This window comes from Balaenoptera physalus, assembly GCF_965194825.1.
Source record: "Balaenoptera physalus genome assembly, chromosome: 13".
Lineage (NCBI taxonomy): Eukaryota > Metazoa > Chordata > Mammalia > Artiodactyla > Balaenopteridae > Balaenoptera > Balaenoptera physalus.
The window spans coordinates 15,665,237-15,691,932 of record NC_138892.1 but is presented as its reverse complement, the minus strand read 5'-3'; the positions used below and the strand labels follow the sequence as shown (position 1 = coordinate 15,691,932).

At 39.8% G+C, this 26,696-nt stretch overlaps 1 long non-coding RNA gene across 1 annotated transcript in view; it reads left to right on the top strand.

The window, feature by feature from the left end:
• The window catches only part of LOC309640624, an 85,305-nt gene extending 59,454 nt beyond the window's left edge, over positions 1 to 25,851 (top strand). Inside the window, exon 2 of the long non-coding RNA XR_014252315.1 lies at positions 22,614 to 25,851. This is a non-coding gene — a long non-coding RNA (uncharacterized lncRNA). The remainder of the gene's footprint in view (positions 1 to 22,613) is intronic.
• Positions 25,852 to 26,696: the final 845 nt, after the last annotated feature.

The window sequence follows — 26,696 nt, the reverse complement described above, 5'->3', positions numbered from 1 at the left end:
GTTTTCTTTCTATACAGAATTCTAAATCTGAAATTTACTTCAGTGAAAGGCTGGCTTTGTGCTGTGGATTGCGTCAATATGGCTTGAGCAATGAGATGTCTGCCCTCTCCTGGGGTGTGTGTGTAACTTATGGACACAGCCTGGACCGGCTGGGGTCAGGGTACAATGAATGTGCTCACAAGAGCCAATGCCAGCCGTCCAGCTGGCCAGGGCCTCTAGGTACACAGAGAATTTGGCTGGAGAGTACTGGAAGGTGAGTCCTTCTTTCTATGTCACTATTATGGGCTTGCACTATTATCGGTGGTTTGGATCCCCTGTGGTGGCCACCCAGGAGACCACATGTCCAGAATTATTCTGTTGAAGAGGCCTTGAATCTGTGTGTTGAGCCTGACAGTTGGCTAAGATTCGGAAACAGTGTAAGTTATTAAACACACACACACACGAGACTAGCTTAGTTTGTATCTAGTTTCTCCCCCCACCCCTAGGGTCTCTCACTGTGGTCTAAAGGACAGTTGTTGAGTAGGCCCATCCCCTGAGAGCAGAGACTGCCCAGGAACCAGGTCAGGTGACAAGTAAGCATGGTGTTTGTGCTTACCAGGCCCAGACGCTTCAGTGTCTCACAGGGTCACGTTACAATTGCAGAATTTACAAAACAAATTTCCAAGGACAATTCTGAATTGTGATCCTTGAATCCCTCAGCCAGATTAAAGGTATAAAAAAGGACCAGAGTGTGGGAAAGATTTGTTGAGAAGGTTCTTTGGGGAGGTACTGTGCAAGTCCTGTCTATCTCCCCAGGAGGGGAGGGGAGTTCAACCTTCTTCACCCCAAGTTTAGGGCAGTCACAGCCACAATCAATTTTACAACATTTTCATCACCCCAAAAAGAAACCCCATACTCATTGGCAGTCACTCTCCATTTCCCCCCAAGCACCTCAACCTTAGGCAACTACTAATTACCTTTCTGTTTCCACAGATTTGCTTATTCTGGGCATTTCATATAAATGGAATCATATGTTACATGGTATTTTGTGACTCACTTCTTTCACATAGCATAATTGGTTTCAAGGTTCATCCATGCTATATCATAAATCAGTACTTCATTCCTTTTTCTTGCCCAATAATATTCCATTATATGAGTGTACCACATTTCCTTTATCCATTTATCAGTTGATGGACATTTGGGTTGTTTCCACTTTCTGGCTATTATGAATAATGCTGCTGTGAACATTGGTGTACAAGTTTGTGTTTGGATGTATGTTTTCATTTCTCTTGGGTATATATACCTAGGAGTGAAATTGCTGGATCATATGGTAACTCTATGTGGTAACCTTTTGAGGAACTACCAGACAGGAGACAAATATAAAATTGTGTTTTGATTATGTCACGAGTTGTGCTTGTTCAACATACTGACTGCAGTTGAATTCATCCCCCACCTCACCTCAGCCACCCTCTGTGGTCAGGACAAGACCACTAAGTGAAAGAGAGAGAGAGAGAGAAAAAGGGAGACACAGACACACAGAGAGACAGAGACAGAGAGAAGGAATAAGCAAACAGGAGGCTAAAAACAAGGCATAGAGACAGCAGATGAGACCTCAGGAGTGGTCAGAACTGGATAAGAAGTGGTTCAGATCTAGAGGTCTGTGAATCACTTGAGCTAACAGTGTGTACTTGGAATTTAACGTAGCATTTAATGCCTGTGTGCCTACTACTACGACTACTGTGTGCCAGGTGAGGCTATGATTATGCATACATTGTTTTACCTAATCATCACAAACTATGCTGTGGCTCTCATTATCCCATTTTACAAATGAGAAAACTCGGGCTCAGGTGAATAACTCGGTCGGAGTCATACAACTATAAGTGGCAATCTGAGATCAGAAACCTGTCTGCCTGACCCTGCGGCCAGTGTTCTTAACCACTATTTACCTCTCAGTTAGCCTGGACTTCTGGGCTTCCCCTGCCAGATCCTGAATGACTAGTTCTGCACCTCAAAACCCTTCTATGTCGTGGGGTGCACTGGTAAAATGGCCCTCAAAAAGGGGGTGGGGGCAAAATATGTAGTATGTGCCAATTTCCATGGTGTAAATATTCCCACCACAGCAGGTTTCAGGCTACTATCACTTTACAAACTAGCTCACAAAATTCCTGAATATTTAACAATTAGCTTTCATGAACCAGTATTAGCAACTTAGAGCATATCCCTGCTTCTATGCCTTTGAGTTGTATGGACCTTTGCGCTTAGTATTTCGAGTCTGATGACCAAAGTTCCTGGATGACTTGCACCCTTGAGTGTTCTGGTTAATTGAAAGGTTTAACCTGTAATACTAACTCAACAAACCATTTTTTGGGGGAAGACATGCCTGTAAAACCTGGTGTTTCGTGACCCGCAGAAATAGAAGCAAAGTCATATTACAGAAATGCACTAAATTTGTGTTCATTTTCCTCTTTTACCTCTAAGTAATAGTTAACATACTTTTAGGCTGATTCCAGAAATGTCAGTTATAAGCCAGTGACCATATGATAGAAGCTAAAATTGAGGGAAGCCAGATCTTCTTCAACACGGTATTTCTCAAACTGGGGTCTGCGTGTTCCACCAGAATTAAAAAAATGTAGTATATATTTTCTTAAAAAAACTTTGTCAGTTATAAAGATAAAGGTAAAATTTGTGCATGATTCACAGCCATTTAGCAAAAAGGCTTTAGTTTTTTATGGGAATAAATTCTTGGTGGGGGGAAGAGGGGAGTAACAGTTTTTTCCTTTAAAATGGGTGTGTACACCCTTAGAATCTGATCACCTTTTTTTTTTTTTAATCACCCTTCTATATTGTTTCCAGATTTTTTTTACAGACTCTTTTCAGCTTCTTTTGTTTGCATACAAACAGGCAACTGGTGACAACCCTCAGCTCTCATTATGTGACAGATCAGTGAGAGCAGTATAAATTGGCAATCTGTAATCCTACAACCAATTTCACGTGGTTCACCAGAGCAAGAGCTGCAGGAATGGTGTTTCCTAACTGCTAATGACCAACTTCATTATCACACCACCCTGAGCTAACATTTTGCCTTTGGCTTATAATGGGAGTTATTAGATTCTAGAAAATTCCCTGTTTGTCCTGTTTCTAAATTTGATTTCCCGAGAATCAGAGAGAATACAAATTCTTCTGAGCTTTGTGTATGACAAGCAAACGTGTGAATGAAACAAGAACCTGCATCACCTCGGTGCTGCCTGAGTTCTGCGCCTGATCCAACTGAAAGGAGTCAAGCTCCAAACGGACACTGCAGCTTGGGCTTGCTGGTATAGCACTCGCGGTGTTTTCCCTAGGAAATTAACTAAATAACACTCACATTCTTGCCCTTCTCTCCTTTCCACTCTTCACTTCCCCCTGTAATGAAACAGCTTAAGCTCAGCACTTTAGCTCTCTCACAGGGGCAAAACGTTTGACAATTTCATTCTTTTGTGACCCTCCGATCAAAAAGAAAAGTCTCTTCTCTCCTTCACTTGCTTATTCCATAAAGTGCCTCTCATCAGAGCTATTGTATTTCACTGAAGACACAACTTTCTGAAAACAAGATGCCCTGAAATGATAGTTCAAAGATACATTCCTTAAAAAAAAAATGGCGAAAGTGGCACTTTAAAGAGAACCCAATCACATTGTAAGTGGATCTGGTCCTGTATTCAACAAAATAATTGTGGCACAGTCAAATAGCAGGTTGCTAATGCCGTGGACATAAAATCATCCAATGAATCAAAATGAGGGTCAAATCTTCCCCAAGTAGTCATTCTCTTGTTTAATGTCTGTGCTCCTTCTTCATAATGAACCCAGTAATGGAAGGTTTAAATGGAAATGTTCAGTAGCAATTTAAAAATATTGATGGAGTGCCTTGTAGGTGCAAAGCTACTATCTATCCACTTTAGAGACACAGTTCAGCATGGACATGACCTACAAGGCACAAAACTCTGACAGTTGATATGGGGGTATATATGTAAGTGGTCCCTTCCCTCAGAGAGTTTGCCATGTAGAGTAGAAGAGAACTAAGTATAGAAATAACCAGAATGCAGGGAATTACCCATGCAATGTATATTCCCTGAACTCCTCTGATGGGCCAGGTACTTTGCTACAATGATTGAGACACTGGTGAGCCAAGGAGAACTGGTACCTCCCTTAAGGGAAAATGCAAGTGTTAAAATTCTGTCCTTCTTTCAACAAATATTTATGAGCATGTGCTATATGTCAGCTGCTCTTCTTGGAGCTGTGGATATAGCCATGAGCAAAAACAAACTCCCTATTCTCACAGAGATTATGTTCTATTGTGGAGGTAGAAAAACAAACAAACACATATACAGTTTCAGGTAGGAGTAAGTGCTATGAAGAATATAGAAAGGGGTCAGCGGATTAAAAGTGACAGAAGGCTCTACGTTAGATAGAGTGGTTGGGGAAGTCCTCTCTGTGAAGACCTTTGAGCAGGGACCTGGTTGTGGAAGAGAGAAACCCATGCAGATCTCTTAGTTAGAGGGAGTCTCAAGTGTAAAGGCCCTGAGGTGGGAAGGACCTTGGTGTGTTTGTGGAAGAGCAAAGAGGCCCATGTGGCGGGAGAAGGTGGAACCAGGCGAGAGGGGAGTTGGAGAGGTAGCCGAGGTCAGATCGTGTGAGGCCTTGAAGGCCTCGGTAAGGACTTTAATTGTTGTTCTGAGGGTTATGGGAAACCAGTGGAGGGTCTTGAGCAGGAGAATGATCTTACTTGATTATTATTTTTGCATCATTCCGGATGTTGTGTGCGGAATAGATGGTGTGTGGGAAACAGCAAGGGTAGAAGGCAGGAGAAAGCTAACCCTCCTCCAAGTAAGAGAGAATTCCTCCCACCTGACTGCCTTGCATCTGGGACCTCAGCTTTTCCTGCCTTAGAACTTGAACTGAACCGTTGGTTCTTCCTGAGTCTCAAGCCTGCTGGCCTTTGGACTAGAATGAGGCCATTGACCCTCCTGGGTCTCCAGCTTGCTGACTCATCCTGTAGATCTTGGGACCTGTCAGCCTCCATAATCATGTGAGTCTTTTTGTTCTATGCAAGAACAACTAATTGGATGAGGTTCCCCCACATTAGGGAAGACAATCTGCTTTAATCAATCTACCCATTTAAATGTTAAAGTCATCCTAAGATAACCCTCACAGAAACATCCAGAGTAATATTCGACCAAATATCTGGACACCCTGTAGCCCAGTCAAGTTGACATATAAAATTAACCATCACACTACTGTTGGGGTGCCCCCCGCCTCTTTTTCCAGCCCCATCTCTCAGTCACTCTTGTATACACTCTACACCCCAGTTGAACAGGACCCCCAACTGCTTTTTAATCAGGCCCACCTCCCCGCCTTGGTCCAGAGGGGTCCCTGCCCCCAACTCTGCCTGTCCAACTCCTGCCCACTTGTTGAGGCAAATGCCACCTCCTCCAAGAAGTGGGTCCTGCTCTCCTTACTGTGCTGTGCCTCACCTCTCCTTTGTCCCTCCTCTGTTTATGTCTCTCTTTAGCATTTAACACACTTCCCTCATATAGCCATGATTTACACGTCTATAACTGAAGTGAGATACTTAGCGAGAACTATCTTTTTCCTCACACTCTTCTGAGAGATGTTCTAGAGAGTCACCTAGGAGCCACTAGAAGGATGGAATCCCTTGTGAAGTTCTCCTACAGGAATAAATCGCCTTGGCAAATGCTTTGCTGTCTCTTGCTTCCTCCTCTGGAAAGTGAGGCTAATGACAGTACGTACCTCAGAAGATTGTTGTGGAGACTAAATGAGGTGATGGTGTGTCGCAGTCACCGAACACCGGATGTGGTGAAGAGTGAAGAGGAGGTGTTGCCATGGCCACCGAGGAGAACCTCCCTCTGAGAGGTAGACACATGGCTCCCACGAGTCCTGAGGGGAGTTTCCCACAGGAAGGTGGAGCAAATAGGTGGGGCAGATAGACTGGAAAGGGTGTGAATTGAGAAATACATCCTTTGTCTAAGATTGAAAAGGAACTGGTCTGTCCCCTCTGTATTTCTCAGGAAAAGGCAAGTGGTTCTGGATAGGAAAGAAGTTGATGCTTAAATGATTTCAAAAAAACCCTTATGGGGCAGCTGGACCGTGGAAGGTGGAGGATGGAAGAGAAAGGGCTGTGCAGGGAGCTGAAGGAGCTGAGGACCTGGGGAGGCTGAGGCATCCTGGGTCCTGCTTAGCTTGGGGGAGGGGGAGGGAGTGGAGCTGGCATCACTCAGAGGACCCGATCAGCCTTCTGACACGGGGGCTGAGCTGGGCCACAGAGGCAGCACTGACATGGGAGCGAACTGGTTTGTCCTGTCAGGACTCTGGCAGGCCTTGCCCCAACCCTATTTATTTACATTTTTTTTGTTTCATTTACTTAAATGAACATATTTTGAAAGTCTAACACATATGCAGAAAAGTGTAAAGATCAAAGTCTAACAGCTCAGTGAATTTTTATAAAGTGAACCCACCCATGTAGCTACCACTTAGGTCAAAAAATAGAGCATCACCGGCAACCCATAACCCTTCTGCCCTTCTGCCCTGTCACTCATCTCCACCCCCATCCCAGGAAATAATCACTAGCCTGACTTCGAGAGCATAGATTAATCTTGCCTGTTCTTCATCTAAATGGAATCATACAGAATGTGCTTTTATGTGTCTGACTTCTTTGGCTCAAGTTATTTTCAAGAGATTCATTCATTTATTAAGTATAAGATTATTTCATTCATTCTCATTGCCAAATAGAATTCTACCATATGAATATGTTGCAGTTTGCCCATTCTACTGTTAATGGACATTTGGGTAGTTTCTGGTTTGGAGCTATTGCAAACGATGCTATTATAAGCATTCTAGTGCATTCCTTCTGGTGCCCATACCTTTGCATTTCTCTTGGGTAAATACCAAGAAATTAAATCCTGGGACTTAGGGAATGCATATGTTTAGTTTTCATAGTAAAGTGGTTGTGCTAATTTATACTGTCACAAAGAGCGTATGAGTGTACCCATTTCTTCATAGCAGTTTCTCTACAGCGTTGCCAATACTTGGGGTTGGAAGCCTTCTAAACCTTGGCCATTATACTGTGTGTGGTAGGATGACCAGCTTTTAATAGCGCTGCAGTGTAGCAGTGGAAAGTAATTGCCAGAATGGGTCTGGCCCATTACCCTTGAGGTCCTCAAAGTGAGATGTGCTTCCCTAAGAAGGCACAAAACAAGAGGTAAGAGGAGGAAGGAGAACTTCTCTTGCATATATTTTAAATTTATTTATTTATTCATTAGCTTTTGGCTGCATTGGGTCTTTGCTGCTGCATGCGGGCTTTCTCTAGTTGCTGAGAGCAGGGGCTATTCTTCGTTGCGGTGCGCGGGCTTCTCATTGCAGTGGCCTCTCTTGTTGCGCAGCACGGGCTCTAGGCACACGGGCTTCAGTAGTTGTGGCACGTGGGCTCGGTAGTTGTGGCACGTGGGCTCTAGAGTGCAGGCTCAGTAGTTGTGGCTTGCAGGCTCTAGAGCACAGGCTCAGTAGCTGTGGAGCACGGGCTTAGTCGCTTGGCGGCATGTGGGATCTTCCTGGACCAGGGCTCGAACCTGTGTCCCCTGCATTGGCAGGCGGATTCCCAACCACTGCGTCACCAGGGAAGCCCCCTGCATATATTTTAAAAACAGCTTTATTGAGATATAATTCATATACCATAAAATGCACTCATTTGATGTATACAATTCAGTGGTCTTTAGTATATTCATAGATATGTGCAACCATCATCATAGTCAATTTCAGGAAATTTCATAACCTCAGAAAGAAACCCCATACTCTTTAGTGTTATCCCCACCAGTCCTAAGCAACCACTAACCTACGTTCTGTCTCTATAGATTTTCCTAACCTGAACTTTCATATGAGTGAAATCACATTCTGTGTGGTCTTTTGTGACTGGCTTCTTTCACTTAGCATAATGTTTTCAAGGTTCATTAACGTATAACATGCACCAGTAGTCCATTCCTTTTTATGACTGAATAATTTTCCACTTATGGACATACCACATTTTGTTTATCCAGTCATTTTTTTGATGGACTATATGTATTTTTAATCATTTACATAGTTGATGTTTTTTGTGTTTTATAATATGACACACTGTACTAATATATAATTTAATATATTAATATAGAAGGACTCATCTGTGATTTATAAATAAGTAAATATATACATGTATTCATACAACCTCAGAAAGGCTTTACTGTTAGGAGTTCACAATCAACAGTGTTTTAAGATTCTTGCTTTAGAACCAATGTTCTCTTTCCCTTAGAGTTGAAAGTTAAATTGACTCTCCTTTTGGGCTGCCTAATTCCAAGAGTTTGTTAATTTCAGATACTCAAGGTGGAAAAGGGAACCAAAAGAGTGAGTATTTCTGCTTATGTGGCAAATGAGTGTTCCAGCTAGTTAAATTGAAACTTAAAAAAATAAAAGAAATATGACCATATTTCTACCTCAAATGTTAAGGAGCTGTTCATTCTAAAATTATTCTCTCTCTAGTAGCCTCTAACAGCAGAGGCCGTGTTTCTCTCAATTTTGTGTCTTCTCAAGTCCAGCCTGGCTCTTCTGTCTGGAACACCCTCTCTGCTGTCAATGATCTGACAACGCTTAGGGAGCACCCGGCCTCCTCCAGGAAGGATCTCAGTCAAAGCTCTTTGGGGTGCAAATAATAGAAGCTCACTCACTCTAGCACAGTGGTTGTCTACGGAGGTGCAACTTTGCCACCTCTCCCATCTCCCAGGGACATGTCGCATTGTCTGGAGACATTTCTGATTATTACAACTAGAGAGCGCTATTGACATCTGGTGGGTCAAGGCCAGGTAGAGGCCAAGGATGCTGCAAAACATCCTACAGTGCATGTGGTAGTCCTCAACAATAAAGAATTATCCAGCCCCCAATGCCAGTAGAGCCAGTCTATGGCACAATAGCACCAGCACCCCTTCCCCGCCCCCTGCCCCCCAATCTCTGGCTTATCTCTCCATGTAGTAGCCTGTCTTTGCATCTCTCTGGCAGTGTGTTTTATTCTCCCCTGTTTACGGACTGGCTGTCTGTTTCTCTAAGCAGCAGTAGAGAGTGACCTCTCACAGCTCTTAAATTCACAAGTTCTTAGTTCAAGTGAACAGTAAAGACTAACGAGCATCCCTGAACCCCAATTCCAAAGGGGAGAGACCGAAGTCATCCAGCTTAGGAGAGTTACCCACCTCTTATCGCATCTGTTATGACCGAAGGCAGGATCACTGTCCCACGTCTTTGCCAGGTCTTATTCCTGTGGATCAGAAGGGTCAATTTTCAGCGAAATGAGAGCCTGGGTTGAACATACTGTGGTTAACTGTTTCATAATGCCCATCACACTGTCTAGAAATCTTTTGCTATACTCTTTTGGCTCCTCTACTAGACCATAAGCCCCCGAGGGCTAATCTCTATAGCTCCAGTGCCAAGCACAGCACCTGGACCCCCAACAAAGACTCCTTGAATGAAGGGGCATTTACTCATTTGCTTCCAGATATAAATGATCATGGACACCTCTGTTTACAAACCTCTCAAAACACTGCAAAACAAAATGCAGTAAGTAAACAATGACAACAACAGTGAGGGTCTTGAGGTACATCCTTTGAACAGAGAGAAAAACAAACCTGAGAAGTGCTTGCCTAGAAAGGTACTGAGAGTGGAAAAATTCTCCTTCTAAGGCAATCACTGTCAGTCATGGGCAGGACAACTATTACATATGAAAATACTGGTGTCAAACCTCATTATGGAAGATGATTTAAAACTTCACTTGGCATTTCCTTCCATATTCTAAAACCAGAACTTCTTTACATAAAAAAGAAAAAAGACCACAGACATTGCAGTCTCGGAAACAACCTCTGTGTTAGGGCCTCTTACCAACAATCTTCTCAGCCCAGGCTTTACTATCTAAAACCTGCTTGTGCAAAAGTCCCCTATGTTGAGGACAGAGTGATCAAAGACATTAAAAAATGAAAACAATATTAAATCACTGTTGTGAGCTGAATTGTGTGCCCCCAAAATTTATATGTTGAAGCCCTAACCCTCAGTGCCTCAGAATGTGACTGTCTTTGAAAACAGGACCCTTAAAGAGAGGTGATTGAGTTAAAATAAGGTCATTAGGATGACCCTTAATGCCATCTGGCTAGTGTCCTTATAAGAAGAGGAGATTAGGACACACGGAGACACAAGGGATGCCCATTGCGGTCACAGGGAGAAGGTGGTCATTGCAAGCCGAGGAGAGGGACCTCAGAAGACACCAACTCTGTCAGCCCCTCGATCTTGGACCTCCAGTCTCCAGAACTCTGAGTAAATAAATTTCTGTTGTTTAAGCCACACAGTTCTGTGGTGTTTTGTTATGGCAGCCCTAGCAAGCTAATACAATCACTCTCTCTAATGACTCCTCATCCTTTCAAGTATAAGGACTTTTTATTTTATTATTTGCTTATTATATACATTTATTTAATTCAACCGGCAAAGGAAAAGCACAGAAAATTTAACTCCATAGTAAGTTTATCAGACATGCCCAGAAAGAAAGCCTGAAAAACCAAGGATTAGGGCCCATCCTAATCTAGGATGACCTCATCTTACCTTGATCACGGCTACAAAGACCCTGTGTCCAAATAAGGTCCCACGCACAGGTACCAGGAGTGAGGACTCATATATACTTATGTGGGGTGGGGGACACAATTCTACCCACTACGAATGGCAACGCTTGAGAGGAGTAGAAGAGTGATTGTAAGAAGCACAAAGAATCTTCTGGAGTGCTGGTGACGTTCTTGTTCTTGATCTAGGTGCTGGTTATACTGTGGTTTCAGCTTATGAAAATTCATCCAGCTATTCCCTTACGATATGTGCACTTTCCTCTATGGATGTTATGCTTCAATAGAAAAAAAGTTTCTAAGTCACTTTTGTTTAGAATTCGCACTTGTTTATTCTTTTGATTTACGTCTCTCTAAAATGTTAGGGAAAAGCAAATCTATCAGTGTCTTGAAATAAAACAAAAGAAGGCTGTAATTGGATATATCACCATGGGCTTTGATGTCTCCCCTGTATCTGTGATCAAGAAACTCTATAATGAGTAAAAGCCACAATGTATTCAATACTTTAAAACTGATATCTTTCTCTTCATAACAGCATCTGTATACATTTGAAAAATATTTGTACATAAATGTCTCAAGTATTATATATCTGTTTACAGGTTATGCTTGCCTGCCATACGGATTCACAGACATTTTGTACTAGTTCCACGGCCACTCTATAGTCACAGGTCATGGATCACTTGTCTACAGCCCTTCAGGGAAAAATGTACAGTGGTGAAGAGCCTGGAATTTACAGTTAGACTGTCTGGGTTAGAGTCCCAGATTGTCATTTTCCTGGTATAGGAAATTGGTGTGTGCCTCATTTTTTCCACCTGTAAAATGGAGTGATAATAATAGTATCTAACTCATAGGATTGTTGTAAAAAGATGAGTTAATACATGTTAATACACAGTAATTGGGCCTGATTATATATAGGTATTAGCTATTAGTATTATCAAGATTTGTAAGCCAGAGTGAGGGTCCAAGGCTGGTAGCTGCCCTGCTGCTGATTGGAGTAGATATTAGGGGTACGGATTACTCCAGGGGAGTCTTGTCTTTCGGCTACTGTGAATAATGCTGCCATGAACATGAGTGTACAGATATCTGTTCCAGTCCCTGCTTTCAGTTCTTTTGTGTATATACCCAGAAATGGAATTGCTAATCAAATGATAATTCTGTTTAATTTTTTGATGATTCGATTTGCTAATTATTGATTTTTGAGCTGTCATACTATTTTCCACAACAGCTCACTGTTGTATATTCCTACCAGCAATGCACAAATGTTCTCATTTCTCCACATCCTTGCCAACACTCGTTTTCTATTTTGTTTGTGTGTGTGTGTGTGTGTGTGTGTGTGTGTGTGTGTGTGCTTGTTTATAATAGCTGTGATGGTTAATTTTATGTGTGAACTCACTGGGCCACAGTGCCCAGATAGTTGGTCAAACATTTTTCTGGGTGTTCCTGTGGGGATGTTTTTGGATGAGACTAACATTTAAGTTGGTGGACTTTGAATAAAGCAGATTTCCCTTCATAATGGGACTGGGCCTCATCCAATCAGTTGAAGGCCTGATTAGAACAGAGAGACCTACAAGTAGTGGGAATTCTCCAGCAGTTGGCTCTTGAACTAGAACTGGAACACTGGCTCTTCCTGGTCCCCCAGCCTGACAGGCTTTGAACTGGAACAGCATGAGCTTCCTGGCCCACCCTGCAGATTTTGGACTTGTCAGCCTCTATAATCACATGACTCAATTCCTGAACATATATGTAATATCATATTGGTTCTATTTCTCTGGAGAACCCTGACTTATATAATAGCCATCCTAATGGGTGTGAAAGTCTCATTATTATTTGAATATGTATATAAGTACATGGCCTATACACACTGTATATAAAACCTTTATTGAGACTTACCATGAGCCAGGTACTGCCCTAAGCACTTCACATGTCTTAACTCATGTGATGTGCACAGCAGCACCCTGAAGCAGGCATTAGCATGACCTCTAATCTATAGGAGAGAAGAATGCCCTGAAGCAGGCATTAGCATGACCTCTAATCTAATCTATAGAAGCAAGCACATAGAGGTTGAATAACACTGGTCTAAAGTCATGCAGCTGGTATGTGATGACTTGAACTCAGCAGTCTGGTTCCGGAATCTTTGCTTTTGCCAAATCATGCTCAGACACCTTCTGTTCTAGTAGTTGTACTTGATTCTAATCATCTTGGTGACCTCTTATGCACTGGATTTCCCTTTCCATCACCTCCTCTCTTCCTGAAAGTCCTTCTGTACTTCTGTTCCCCCAAATCAGTCAAGGCTGGGTGCTACAATATTCCCTACTGTGGCTTCTGGTGTCAAGGGGAAGAATGATGGTTTCTGGTTCCAACAAAACCCTGAAAATATGCCCTTGAGAAAAAAAATTAGGAACTGCTGAATCCTTTACCCTGGAAGGGGAAAAGTTAAATCGTTTAAAAATGAAAATTATTCCCATAGTGTATTTCAGCCAAATAATTAAAGTGTACACATGTATTAATTACACTTCAAGACTCTCCTTGCCCTGCTTTGTGAGGTTCTCCTTTTTCCTGGGGTTAAGTGAGGACAAGCATTTTGAGGCACTGAATTCCAGTTCAAGAAAAGCCTCACAAGTCTGGTTAGACAAAGATTCCCATCCAAAAGAATTGCCCAGCCAAGCAATTAAGTCACTTTCAGAAGTTACTAACTTCCAGCTGACCTTTGCGGAAGCCATAGCTGCAGTTATAACTCACAGGTTTGATTTTTTTAAAAGATCAAACTCCCCTCCAGGAAAAGTATATCTAGCACTTGACACTTGGAAACAGTACTAAGTCAGATCCCTGTCTTTAGAATTGCTGCAAATGTTTTCACATCCCATTGACCTTACTGTGTCCCATCTTTCAAAACCAAAGCCTGAATAATTTCATCAAAGCCATTTGCTTTGACCTTGATGGGCTTCCCAGGATAATTGTCTTCTGCAATGTATCTTGGGAACGTAGAGTCCCCCCAGGATGCAAAGCTTTAGCTACTGCTAGAGGCGCAGCAGGGCATGTCACATCTCGAATGGTATCAGAGACTTTTAAATCAGAGAGGGCTCTCAAAAACCATCAAATTATACTCCTTAACTTTACAGATGAGGAAATGGAAGCTCAGGACGGTCATAGGAAGACACTGAAGGATTTTAAACAGGGATGGGCCAACAGGGCTCTTCTGTTGAACTCACTTATTAAATTTATGGGTGAGACAAAGCAAAGACTCAGAGATACCACTATAGATTGAACAAACCAGCATGATAAAACTTAACAAACAGTAATAATAAAGCACTGCTTCCAGCTGCAGAACCAGCAAGGCTCTCTAATAACCTGAGGATATGGAACAGACGGGGTTTGGCTGACCGCAATCTCTATATGAGTCTGCAGAGACAGTGGCCAACCAGATGTTTACAAACCTAATTAAATTCTAATAACGGCACAATCACGTTGTGTTAGTATATGGATACATTCAAGAAGGACACATAAAATTGTTCATGGTAGTTATCTCCGGGCAGTAGAACTAGGAGGAAGAGAGGGCTGTACTTTTTACTTTAGACATTTAGATATTGTATTACTTGACTTATTTTATGATGAATATTTTAATTTTGTAGTAAGCGAATCTTAAAAACTTAAAAAATAGTGATTAACAAAACCTGAAGCTGAAGGAGAGTATCCAGATGAAGGACAGGAATGTGCTAGATAGAGTATATGGGATGTCTACTGTCTAGTCTTGGGTATCCAAGGGACATCAATAATTTTAAGTATCATATTTAGAAGGTGTGAGATCACGGTGCTGCAGGGGGTTGTGAGTCAGGTCACAGGGGGAATTATTGAGCAAATTTAGCTAACTTCAAATTTTTGAAAACTGAGCATGTAAAACAGACTCATTGTCTGTCTCATTCCGAAGAGCTGGTCCATGGAAATTCATTTGTTCATTCATTCATAAAATAGCATAAGTGTAACTTCCTTAAAAAGGCATTTGAGAACGTATTTCCCCTAGCAAAGAACTGGGCTACTTTCAGAAGAATGAGCTGCTTATCCTGAAATGTATTCAAGGAATGGTTGGCTTGAATTTCAGAGACAGACACCTGCATTTTTAAGGAGGATGGACTAGGAAATGTCTAATGATTCTTATCAATTTATACTTATACCATTTTCCTGCTCAAAAATACTGTGAAGGCTCCATGACAATGTCAAGGAAGGTCAAATTACTCACTGTGATGTTCAAGGCCCTTCAGAATGTTGCTCCAATTTATCTTCTGCCATTCCCCATTAGGCACCCACTTCCCAGTCTCACTGGTCCATTTGTCAGGTACCTTCTTGCCTCCTTGCCTTTTCTTTTTCACACTGTTCTTTTCTAGAATGCACTTTTGGCTTTTCTTGACTTAGTGAAATGCAACTCATTTTTCAATTTGGATCATCAAATACTACCTTGCTTTGAGGCTTTCCCTCTCTCCTAGGTATTACTTTTCAAAGCTGACAGTCTCTGGTAGGAATCCACAGTCATGCCAGTAATTTAGAGCTAGGGTCCACTCTATTTGGTTGGTCAGTGCCCACACGATAGTAGAGGTTAAAAATGTAAAACACCACCCTGCTGTCACTGTAATATATCTAATATTGTGTTATGGTTAATTTTCTATGTTCCTGTATCTGCTGTTAGACCTGGAGCCCCTTGAGGTCAAGATCATGTCCATTCAAATCCAGAGCCCAAGGGCTTCGTAAAAGGCCTGTCACTCCACAGCTATCTGGAAATCTGAGTTGAATGAATTAATGGACTTTAAATAGCTCTGGTTCTAACACTCACCAGCCAGTTAACATTTCCAACTTCAGAAAGCAGTTACCTCCTTCATGTTTAGAGACTTTAGCTGAAATTGGTATAACATGCCAATGCAATATGTCTTACCACTTTAGAGGTCTTTGGGAACATTCTGAGAATACACCTAGTTGATGTAGTTAAACTTTCAAAGAGGCAGAGATAGCTATGATCCCCATTCTCAGAAGGGGTAGAATGAGCCCTATAGAAGGAATCTACTATATAGGACAATCCAAATTAAGAATCCAACAAATTTGAATTCTGTTTATGCCAAGTGCTAGCCATGTGAGCTTGAGTAAGTTATTACTGTATCTAAGCCTCAGTTTCCTCATCTATATAAAGGGGATATAGATGGTTGTTGGAAGGAGGATTTCATAAGATACTGCATACAAAGCACTAAGCTCAATGCCGGCATGAAAGTAGATATTATTGCAGTGTTCTGGATTTGGCAGCTGTAAAAGCAACCTTGGATTCATGAGCAGCTACTACCTGTTGTAACTTCCTCGGCTTCTCATAATACATATACATATTTCTAGTGCCTGGTTCCTAAAAGGCATTGTAAGATGTTGAATACACTCAAATAGATATTTCAATGTTTGCAGCATTTAGATTCCAAGGAATATGCTTTTATGTTTGCTATGTTTTAATGTTACAGTTTTTGCCTTAAATTCAGCAACAGATTTTGACCCATTTGTGTTAAGCCCTTTACATGAGCAGAGCATTGTGGCTTACACTTACTCAAATCCAAATTAAGATCTAAATCTGAAGAAAGAAAATCACCTTTTTAAAGAACCAAACTCCATGAGGAGAGAAAGTAGGCCAAGCACCTGCTGGACAAACTGTTAGAAGGGATCCATCATTTCTTTTAACTTTTGTTACTTGTTACTGGCACTAAAATAAATCCATTTGTGCCAACACCTATTATTTCCCCACTTCCAAAAAAGGTCAGCATTCAAACAATACAGAAGATTCTGGATAGGACCTCATAATAATGATTTTTCTCATGGAAAGCTTAAGTCCTGGTTCTGCATATTTCTGGCTGTGTGATTTTGCCATACCTCAACCCTTTAGAAGACTAAATGAAATATATATATATATATATTTCATTACATATATTAGTATATTATATATACTAATTACTAGTATATTATATATACTAGTAATTAGTATATATAATATATATATGCTATATACTGTATGTATATACATAATACATAAATATATACTAATTACTAGTATATATAATATATATATTCTAGTAGATTGTATTATAGCCATAATAGTGGATGTGTAGTGGTATCACACTATAGTTTTTTTTTTTTAATCTTGCATCTAGTATTTATTGTCTAACATCTTAGGAACTTTTTTTGTAATTTTTAAAATTAAAGTATAGTTGATGTACAATATTTTATAAGTTACAGGTGTATAATATTAGTGATTCACAATTTTTAAAGGTTATACTCCATATATAGTTATAAAATATTGGCTATATTCCCTGTATTGTATAATATACCCTTGCAGCTTATTTTATACATAATAATTTGTGCCTCTTACTCCCCTACCCCTATATTTTCTCTCTTCCCCTCTCCCCACTGGTAACCACCAGTTTGTTCTCTATATCTGTAAGTCTTTCTCTTTTTTGTTGTATTCACTGGTTTGTTGTAGTTTTTAGATTCCTCATATAAATGGTATCATACAGTATTTGTCTTTCTCTGTCTGACTTGTTCCACTTAGCATAATACCCCCCCAAGTCCATCCATGTTGCTACAAATAGCAAAATTTCATTCTTTTTTATGGCTGAGTAGTATTCCATTTTAATATTTATATACTACATCTTCTTTATCCATTAAGCTGTTGATGGACACTTAGGTTGCTTTTATCTTGGCTATTGTAAATAATTCTGCTATGAACATTGGGGTGCATGTATCTTTTCAAATTGGTGTTTTGGGGGGTTTTTTTGGATATATATGCAGGAGTAGAATAGCTGGATCATATGGTAGTTCTATTTTTAATTTTTTGAGATCCCTCCATACTGTTTTACACAGTGGCTGCACCAATTTACATTCCCACCAGCAGTGTAGGAGGGTTCCCTTTTCTCCACATCCTTGCCAACACTTGTTCTTTGTGTTCTTTTTGATGTCACCCATTCCGACTGGTGTGAAGTGATATCTCTTTGTAGTTTTGATTTGCATTTCTCTGATGATTAGCGATGTTGAGCATCTTTTCATGTGCCTGTTGGCCATCTGCATGTCCTCTTTGGAGAAATGTCTACTCAGCTGTTCCGCCCATTTTTTAACTGGGTTGTTTGGTTTTTTGATGTTGAGTTGTATGGGCTGTTTATATATTTTAGATAGGAACCCCTCATCAGTTGCATCATTTGCAAATATTTTCTCCCATTCCATAGGTTGTCTTTTCATTTTGTTGATGGTTTCCTTTGCTGTGCAAACGCTTATAAGTTTGATTAGGTCCCAGTTGTTTATTTTTGCTTTTATTTCTTTTGCCTTGGGAGACTGATCTAAAAAAATATTGCTACAATTTGTGTCAGAGAATATTTTGCCTATGTTCTCTTCTAGGAGTTTTATGGTGTCATGTCTTGTATTTAGGTCTTTAAATCAGTTTGAGTTTATTTTTGTATATGGTGTGAGGGAGTGTTCTAATGTCATTGATTTACATGTAGCCATCCAGCTGTCCCAACACCACTTGTTGAAGAGACTGTCTTTTCTCCATTGTATATTCTTGCCTCCTTTGTTGTACATTAATTGACCATAGATGCTTGGGTTTACTTCTGAACTCTCTATTCTGTTCCATTGATCTATGTGTCTGTTTTTGTGCCAGTACCTCACTATAGTTTTAATTTGCATTTTATAATGATTGGTAATATTGAGCACCTTTTTATTTACATATTAACTATTTGTATGTCTCCTTTGGTGAAATGTCTATTCAAATATTTTGCCAATTTGGCAAATATTTGGCCAATTTTGTCTTTTTAGAGCTGTAAGAGTTCTTTGTATACTCTGAATATAAGTTCTTCAACAGATATGTGATTTGTAAATATTTTTTCTCAGTCTATAGCTTACCTTTTTATAGTCCTAGGTGTTTTGTTCTTTTTGATGCTACTGTGAATGGAGTCGTTTTCTTAAGTTCATTTTCAAGTTGTTTGCTATCAGTATATAGAAATACAACTGATTTTTGTATATTGATCCTGTTTCTTGTGACCTTGCTAAAATCATATATTAGTTCTAGTAGGGCTTTTAAAAAAATTTTGGTGGATTCCTTAGGATCTTATACATACAGGATCTTATTTTTTTAATTAGGGTGAAATTCACGTAACATAAAAATTAGTTATTTAAAAGTATACAGTTTGGTGGCATTTAGTGCATTCACATTGGTATGCAGTCACCACCCCTATCTACTTCCAAAACATAACACCCTCAAAGAAAACCCCATGCCCATTAAGCAGTGACTCCCCATTCCCCCCTCAAACCTCTAGGCCCTGGCAACCATCTGCTTTCTGTCTCTATGGATTTGCCTATTTTGGATATTTCACATAAATGGAATCGTACAATATGTGACCTTTTATGTCTGAATTCTTTCAGTCAGCGTGTCTTCTAGGTCGATCTGCATCGTAGTATGTCTCAGTACTTTATTCCTTTTTAAGGCTGAATAATATACCTTTGTATGTATATATCACATTTTATTTATCCATTCATCCATTAATGGACATGTGGGTTGTTTCCTTTGGCAGTTGCACATAAGCACTTGTGACAAGTATCTCTTTGAGTCCCTGTTTTCATTTCTTTTGGGTATACACCTAGGGAGTGGAATCAACATATTATATAGTAATTCTGTGTTGAATTTCTATAATTTTATAAATTATTTCTATAATTTATTTCTATAATTTTATTTTTTATTGAAGTATAGTTGATTAACAATGCTGTGCCAATCTCTGCTATATAGCAAAGTGACTCAGTTATACACATATAGACATTCTTTTATGTTTAACTTCTTGCTTTCCACAGCATTTGCAGTATTTTACATCCTCACCAGCAATGTATGTGGGCTCTAACTTTGCACATCCTCACCAAACCTTGTTACTTTCTTTTCTTTTTTAATTATAACCATCCTAGTGGATGTGAAGTGGTATCTCATTGTGGTTTTGATTTGTATTTCCCTAATGAGATCATATTTTGTAACTCTGTATATTTTTAGTTGTTTCCTTAGTGATTGCTTTAGGAATTATGTGACTTAACTTATCATATTTTACTCGAGGTTATTCCTGACTTAATTTGAGTAAAATATAGCAAATTTGTTTCAATATATTCTCCCCCCCCTTTTGTGCTATTATTCTCATATACATCATACTTATGTATATTATAAACCAGGTAATACAGTGTTATAATTACTGCTTTACACAGTTTATGTCTTTTAAAGACACTAAGGGAAGAGAAGAGACAAAATATGTTTATACAGTTTTTTATATTTACCCACATATTTGCCATTTGTCTCTGTCCATTCAAATTATCATCTGGTGTCATTTTCTTTCAGTCTGATGTACTTCCTTTAGCATTTAGTTTAAGGCAAGTCTCCTAGCAACACACTCCCTCAAACTTTGTTTATCTGCTAATATTGTTATTTTGCCTTCATTTTTGAAGGATGGCTTTGTTGGATATAGAATTCTCTTTTGACAGTTTATTCTTTCAGCACTTTATTCTTTCAGCACTTCAGTGTTATGCCACTGCCAATTGCCCTCTGTTGTTTCTGATGAGAAGTCAGCCATTAATCGTACTGCTGTTTTTCTGTAGGTGATGTCATTTTCCTCTTGCTGCTTTTAAGATTTTATCTTTGTTTTTGGCATTCAATAGTTTGACTCAGGGGTTTTACAACTTCCCGGATCTAAAGATTAAAGCACGCAGGCTCTGAATTAGCCAGGGATGTGTGGAGAACTTATCTAGCTCTTGTGACTCATTTCCAGGAGCTCCCTATTAAATTTCTGGGTAGTCCCCCATTCTGCCACTCACCCCAACCAGCAATGCAACTTCAAACTATAGTAACTGTGGGCTTTCCCTGTTTGTTTCCTACCAAGTTTGTTATCTTTACTGACAATGTGCTGGGCACAAGTTTCTTTTCCTCCACTCCAAATCAAGCCTCCTCCAACAGCAAAGCTGCTGATATTTACAGACTACCCGGCCCTGGTAGCACTACTATGCCATGAGCTAGGTGGGAGGAGAGGTGCGGTTCCAGGCAAGAATGCCATAGATTCCTTCTGTCTTACCCAAAGTTCACCAGTTTTTCATGAATAAATAGTTTTTCTATTTCCTATTTGCCTTTAGTCAATTTCCAGAACTCTGAGATGATCATTTTCCAAAATTTTGTCCAGTTTATTGTTTTGTTTTTGGGGGGGGGTGAGAATTTACCTACCTCTTCTCTCTGTCCTAGCCAGAGGTTTTGCCTACACATGCATTTTTTTATCATTATAGAATTTAATATTTTTATATGACAATGAAACAGCAAATGGTTTTCACATGGATTTAAGACTTTCCCAAAGCTAAATTACATAAAATGTTTGTTTTCCATGGTAGAAACTCTAAAAGTATATATAAGTCTACAAGAATATAAAGATGTATTTTTTTAAGGCCTGAAAAACCTTGAAGAGGGTTATTTTTTTTTTTTAAACATCTTTATTGGAGTATAATTGCTTTACAATGGTGTGTTAGTTTCTGCTTTATAACAAAGTGAATCAGTTATACATATACATATGTTCCCATATCTCTTCCCTCTTGCACCTCCCTCCCTCCCATCCTCCCTATCCCACCCCTCTAGGTGGTCACAAAGCACCGAGCTGATCTCCCTGTGCTATGTGGCTGCTTCCCACTAGCTATCCATTTTACATTTGGTAGTGTATATATGTCCGTGCCACTCTCTCACCCTGTCACATCTTACCCCTCCCCCTCCCCATATCCTCAAGTCCATTCTCTAGTAGGTCTGTGTCTTTATTCCCATCTTGCCACTAGGTTCTTCATGACCTTTTTTTTTTCCCCTTAGATTCCATATATATGTGTTAGCATACTGTATTTGTTTTTCTCTTTCTGACTTACTTCACTCTGTATGACAGACTCTAACTCCATCCACCTCACTACAATGCATTTTTTTAAATACTTTTGACACAGAGAGATAAATTGCTCTCCAGAAAGAATTACACCAATTTGTGCTTCTATCAGTAGTATGTGCGAGTGCCAATTTCCACATAATTTTTCCAGGATTGGATAATAGCTTTAAATAAATCTATCGTAATTTATAGGTGAAAATCTTACAATACTACAAGTTCAATTTAAATTTCTCTAATTGCTATTATATCAAGGATCTTACTCAAGAATAAGATGAGATGATATTATATGTGGTAAAATCCTCTGGATGTAAAAATTTTCTATAGAAATGCAAAGCACATACTATTATCTTGCAATACTTTAAAGTCTGACCACAAACCAAATTGTTCTTACAAATCCTTGTGTTCAAGATGCTTAGGATAATCCCAGAAAGATCCCTGCTATATATATGGAGAACTCAGGGTTTAATGCATGAATCATACTCATCCTTGGGGAACATTAGTGATGATGTTCCAGAAAACCAAGGCTAGAATAATTTCTTAGTAAATGCAGGAACTGCAGGATTTGGCAGGAAATTGGGGGAGGGAGAACAAACCACAATTCCCCCTGACAGCTCGGAGGTTGCAGACCAGTTCTGCTATGGATTTAACATAATAAAGTGTCAAGACAACAGTTCTATGACAGTGTCTTATGACTTTGCAGGAATGATGTATGAAATGCGGAAGTTCATTCACCATTTCCTCTGAAGGGAAAAGGGAATAAGAAGGAAAATCCTTGGAAAGTCCATAAAACCCAGGAGATGAGGGCATGGACTTCTTTCTCTTTATAACATAATATATTTTTATTGTAGAAAACACAGAAAATTCAGATATGCAAAAGAACACAACATCTACTCACAGTCTGGTCACCCAATGATAACTATTGTTATAAGTTTGTGTATACCCTTCTTGGTTTTAAATATGGGAAAGGGAAAGAGAGGAAGAGATATTTCATAATCCATGTGAGTTTTTTTTTTAACTCTGCACTTCTTTTTAGCCCTTCAGTTGGGAGAGGAGGCTGCCAAGGAGAAGTCAGAACAGTGGAACCCGAGCAAAGACACAGAATCAATTTTAAAAGGCATTGTGGTAAGAAGCTGATGAAGAATCTATGTACACTTAGATAATGAGATGTTCCATACCTGGAAAGATAATATCAGTATCAGTAGTAGGAGGGGAGAAGTGTGGAACAAAGCACCATGAGCGTGAGCAGTACTTCTCAAATCACCTGTGGTGATGGATCTGTTTTAAATTTCCAGTCCATGCTAGACTGATACTTTTGTGAAATATTTTAAAAATTATGCATTGTGATGTCACAGCAATTTCAAATTGCTATAAATTACTATAAATTTCTGAATTTATTGCATAATCATAATAAATAGTTGGAAGGCCAGCACAGGTCTATGGATCCCACATTGGGTAGGACTGTTGTAAGTACTTGTCTTGTTACAGCGACAATTTAGATATCACTAAGGGTAAAGACAGTGTGCTAGTAAATGTTTAACTGGTTCTCTGGGGGGGAAAAACCCTGATTTTAGCGTTTGATGATATCCATGGTGTAAATACTCCCACCATGACAGATTTCAAGCTACTAAGGTGAAGTCGCTGAATGCAAAGTAGAGAGAGATGAGTACAAGTTGTCTGCAGCACACCGTTATATAACAAAACTTACAAATGGGCCTCTAGTTAATCGAACCTTCATAAGAACAAAAATAACATATATGATTTTTAAACCAGCAGAAGAAAACTCACTCTATTCAATGGAAAGCAGGAAAGGAAGATAAAAAAAAACACCCTTCCTTTGACTGGAGTATTTCTCACATTATACAACCTGCACCATACAACAGAAGCCAGAACTCACTTTCCAGCTTCCTCTGCAGCGTAGGTGCAGACATGTGACTTAGGCTCAGCCAATCAGATGGCTTCTTTCTAGACCTCTATTCAGAAGAGAGCATCATGAGGAAGCTTTGTGTAAACCTTAGAGACAAAGATGTCCAGATCTTGGCAAGTAGCAGCAAAGGGAAACTAACATCAGTTCCAAACCTCATTAGTGAGAGCTGAAGAGCCTGTGGTGAGTGGTGGTTGCCCTGGAGGAGTTCCCAAGGTGTGGTTTGGGGCCTGACACCTTGACTCTCCTGGAAAGTCTGTGGGATTCCTAATAGCCTTAAGATGCCCTTTTCTGCTTAAACCATCAACAGTAGATTCTGTTGTTCGCAACCAAGAGCAATGATTGATACGGCATCTGTACCTCATTTTAAAAATAACATATTTATTGAGATATAATTTATATACCATACAACTCACATATTTAAAGTGTATAATTCAATGATTTTTAGTATATTCATTAGCATTACTTCCTAAAAGGAAGCAGATATCAACTCTCTATAAGCTACAATATTCTAATAGTAAAGCTGGCATGGAAGGTGGTGAGCTTCTAATCACTGCAAAATCAAAATCAGGCAATTGGACTGACCGACTGTTAAGATGTTGAAGAGGAAACATCTGCACTGGATTACATGGTTTCCAAGATCCTCTTCTAATCTAAGATTCTATTCACTCATTCACTCATTTATCCATCCATCCATCCATTCTTTGTTCCAAGAAAAATGTTAAGAATCTTACAGGGGGCTTCCCTGGTGGCGCAGTGACTGGGAATCCACCTGCCAATGCAGGGGACACAGGTTTGAGTCCGGGAGGATTCCACATGCCACAGAGTGGTCGGGCCCGTGCGCCACAACTACTGAGCCTGCACTCTAGAGCCCACGAGCCACTACTGAAACCCATGCACCTAGAGCCCATGCTGCACAACAAGAGAGGCCACAGCGGTGAGAAGCCTGCGCGCTGCAGCGAGTAGTGGTCCCTAATCGCTGCAACTAGAGAAAGCCCGCACACAGCAACAAAGACGCAATGCAGCCAAAAAAAAAATAAATTAATTAAATAAAACTTTTAAAAAAAGAAAAGAATCTTACAGGAATTCACAAAATGCCACAAGAGAACACAAATTAGAAGAAGTGAGAAATAGAAACAAAATAAGCCAGGTTAGAGATATTAAATGAAGTCAGGAGTTAGGCAAATACAAAAGGGCCTGTCTTACCAGCCTTTATGTTGTTAGATGTAAACCCACACATCTGGCTTCCAGTTTTCCAGTAGTCAAGGCCAAGAGGGAGACTTGATCAGCTACAAAATTTACAGTGTCCATTAGGCACAATTCTTTTTGATTCTAAGACCAGAAAGAAATGTCCCCTGATCCCAGCCACACAAAAGTCACACCTTTATATGACGGTATTTGCTTTTCCAGTTCCCCTTTGGGTTTTTAATCACTTTGCTAACTGCCTTCTCTCTCATATTGGGCGGCACTTGGGAATACTGACAGCTCTGAAGCTGAGAGCTATTGCCCCACAAATGAAAATAGTAAAAATGCCTTTCCTCCTAAGAGTCCCAACACTCAAGCCCTCCTTGAATTGGCTCTTATGATGATGACTTTTGAGTGATAACCACAACTACCATTTATTAAGCATCCGGGCACTTTACTGTCTTGACCTCTAGTCTTCACAATAATCCCAAACAAGATAGCATTTCCCTATTTTATAGATGGGGAAACAGACTCAGGGAAAATGATCTGTTCAAGGTCACAGAGCTGAAAAGCAGCAGAGCCAGGGTTCAAATCTAGGCCTGTCAGGCTCCATAGGCTGTCTTCTTTCAATACAATCCCACTACTGTTTCTAACTTTTTCCCTGATGATAGTTACTTTCTAACTTCTTGGAGATTTACCTAAAGACCTTCATGTTGGTTAGGCTAAAGTTAATCTGCTCTAACAGGGAGAGCCAAATGTAGTTTCTTTTTAAAAAAATTTTTATTGGAGTATAGTTCATTTACAATGTTATGTTAGTTTCAGGTGTACAGCAAAGTGAATCAGTTATACATATACATATATCCACTCTTTTCTTTTTTTTAGATTCTTTTCCCATATAAGCCATTACAGAGTACTGAGTAGAGTTCCCTGTGCTATATAGCTGGTTCTTATTAGTTATCTATTTTATATATAGTAGTGTGTATATGTCAATCCCAGTCTCCTGATTTATCCCTTCCCCCCCTTATCCCCTGGTGACCCTAAGTTTGTTTTCTACATTCGTGACTCTACTTCTGTTTTGTAAATAAGTTCATTTGTACCCTTCTTTTTTAGATTCCACATAAAAGCGATATCATATGATATTTGTCTTTCTGTGTCTGACTTAGTTCACTAGTATGACAATCTTTAGGTCCGTCTGTGTTGCTGTAAATGGCATTATTTTGTTCTTTTTCATGGCTGAGTAATGTTCTATTGTATATATGTACTACATCTTCTTTATCCATTCTTATGGACATTTAGGTTGCTTCCATGTCCTGGCTATTGTAAATAGTGCTGCAATGAACACTGGGGTGCATGTATCTTTTCAAATTATGGTTTTCTCTGGGTATATGCCCAGGAGTGGGATTGCTGGGTCATATGGTAGTTCTATTTTTAGTTTTTTGAGGAACCTCCATACTGTTCTCCATAGTGGCTGTATAAATTTACATTCCCACCAACAGTGTAGAAGGATTCCCTTTTCTCCACACCCACTCCAGCATTTATTGTTTGTAGATTTTTTGATGATGGCCATTCTGACCGGTGTGAGGTGATACCTCACTGTAGATTTGATTTGCAAAATGCAGTTTCTTTAATAATGTAGGAGTGTTTTTTCTCTCTCATGAAGAAGTGTAGCCTTGAGTGGTCTGGGCCAGCAGGAAGGCTTTGGCACTCATCACATAGCTTCTCTCATCACCATAGATCAGCTGGTGAGAAATGGGAGAAAGAAAAAGTCAATCAAGGACAAGTAAATTTAAGGAAAGGGTGTAGAAATTGCACACAACACTACTGCTCATATATCATTGTGATGAATGGACCATTGTAGCCCATTCTTCAAGGGCTACAAGGAATTCTGGGAGCTTTTGGTTCTAGCTGGATGACAAGTGCCCAGCTAAAAGTTGGCGTGTTTGTTTGAATGGGGGTGAGGGTCTCTAACCTAAAAGAAAAAGGGGGAAACAGTCTGCAGGGAATGGTTAC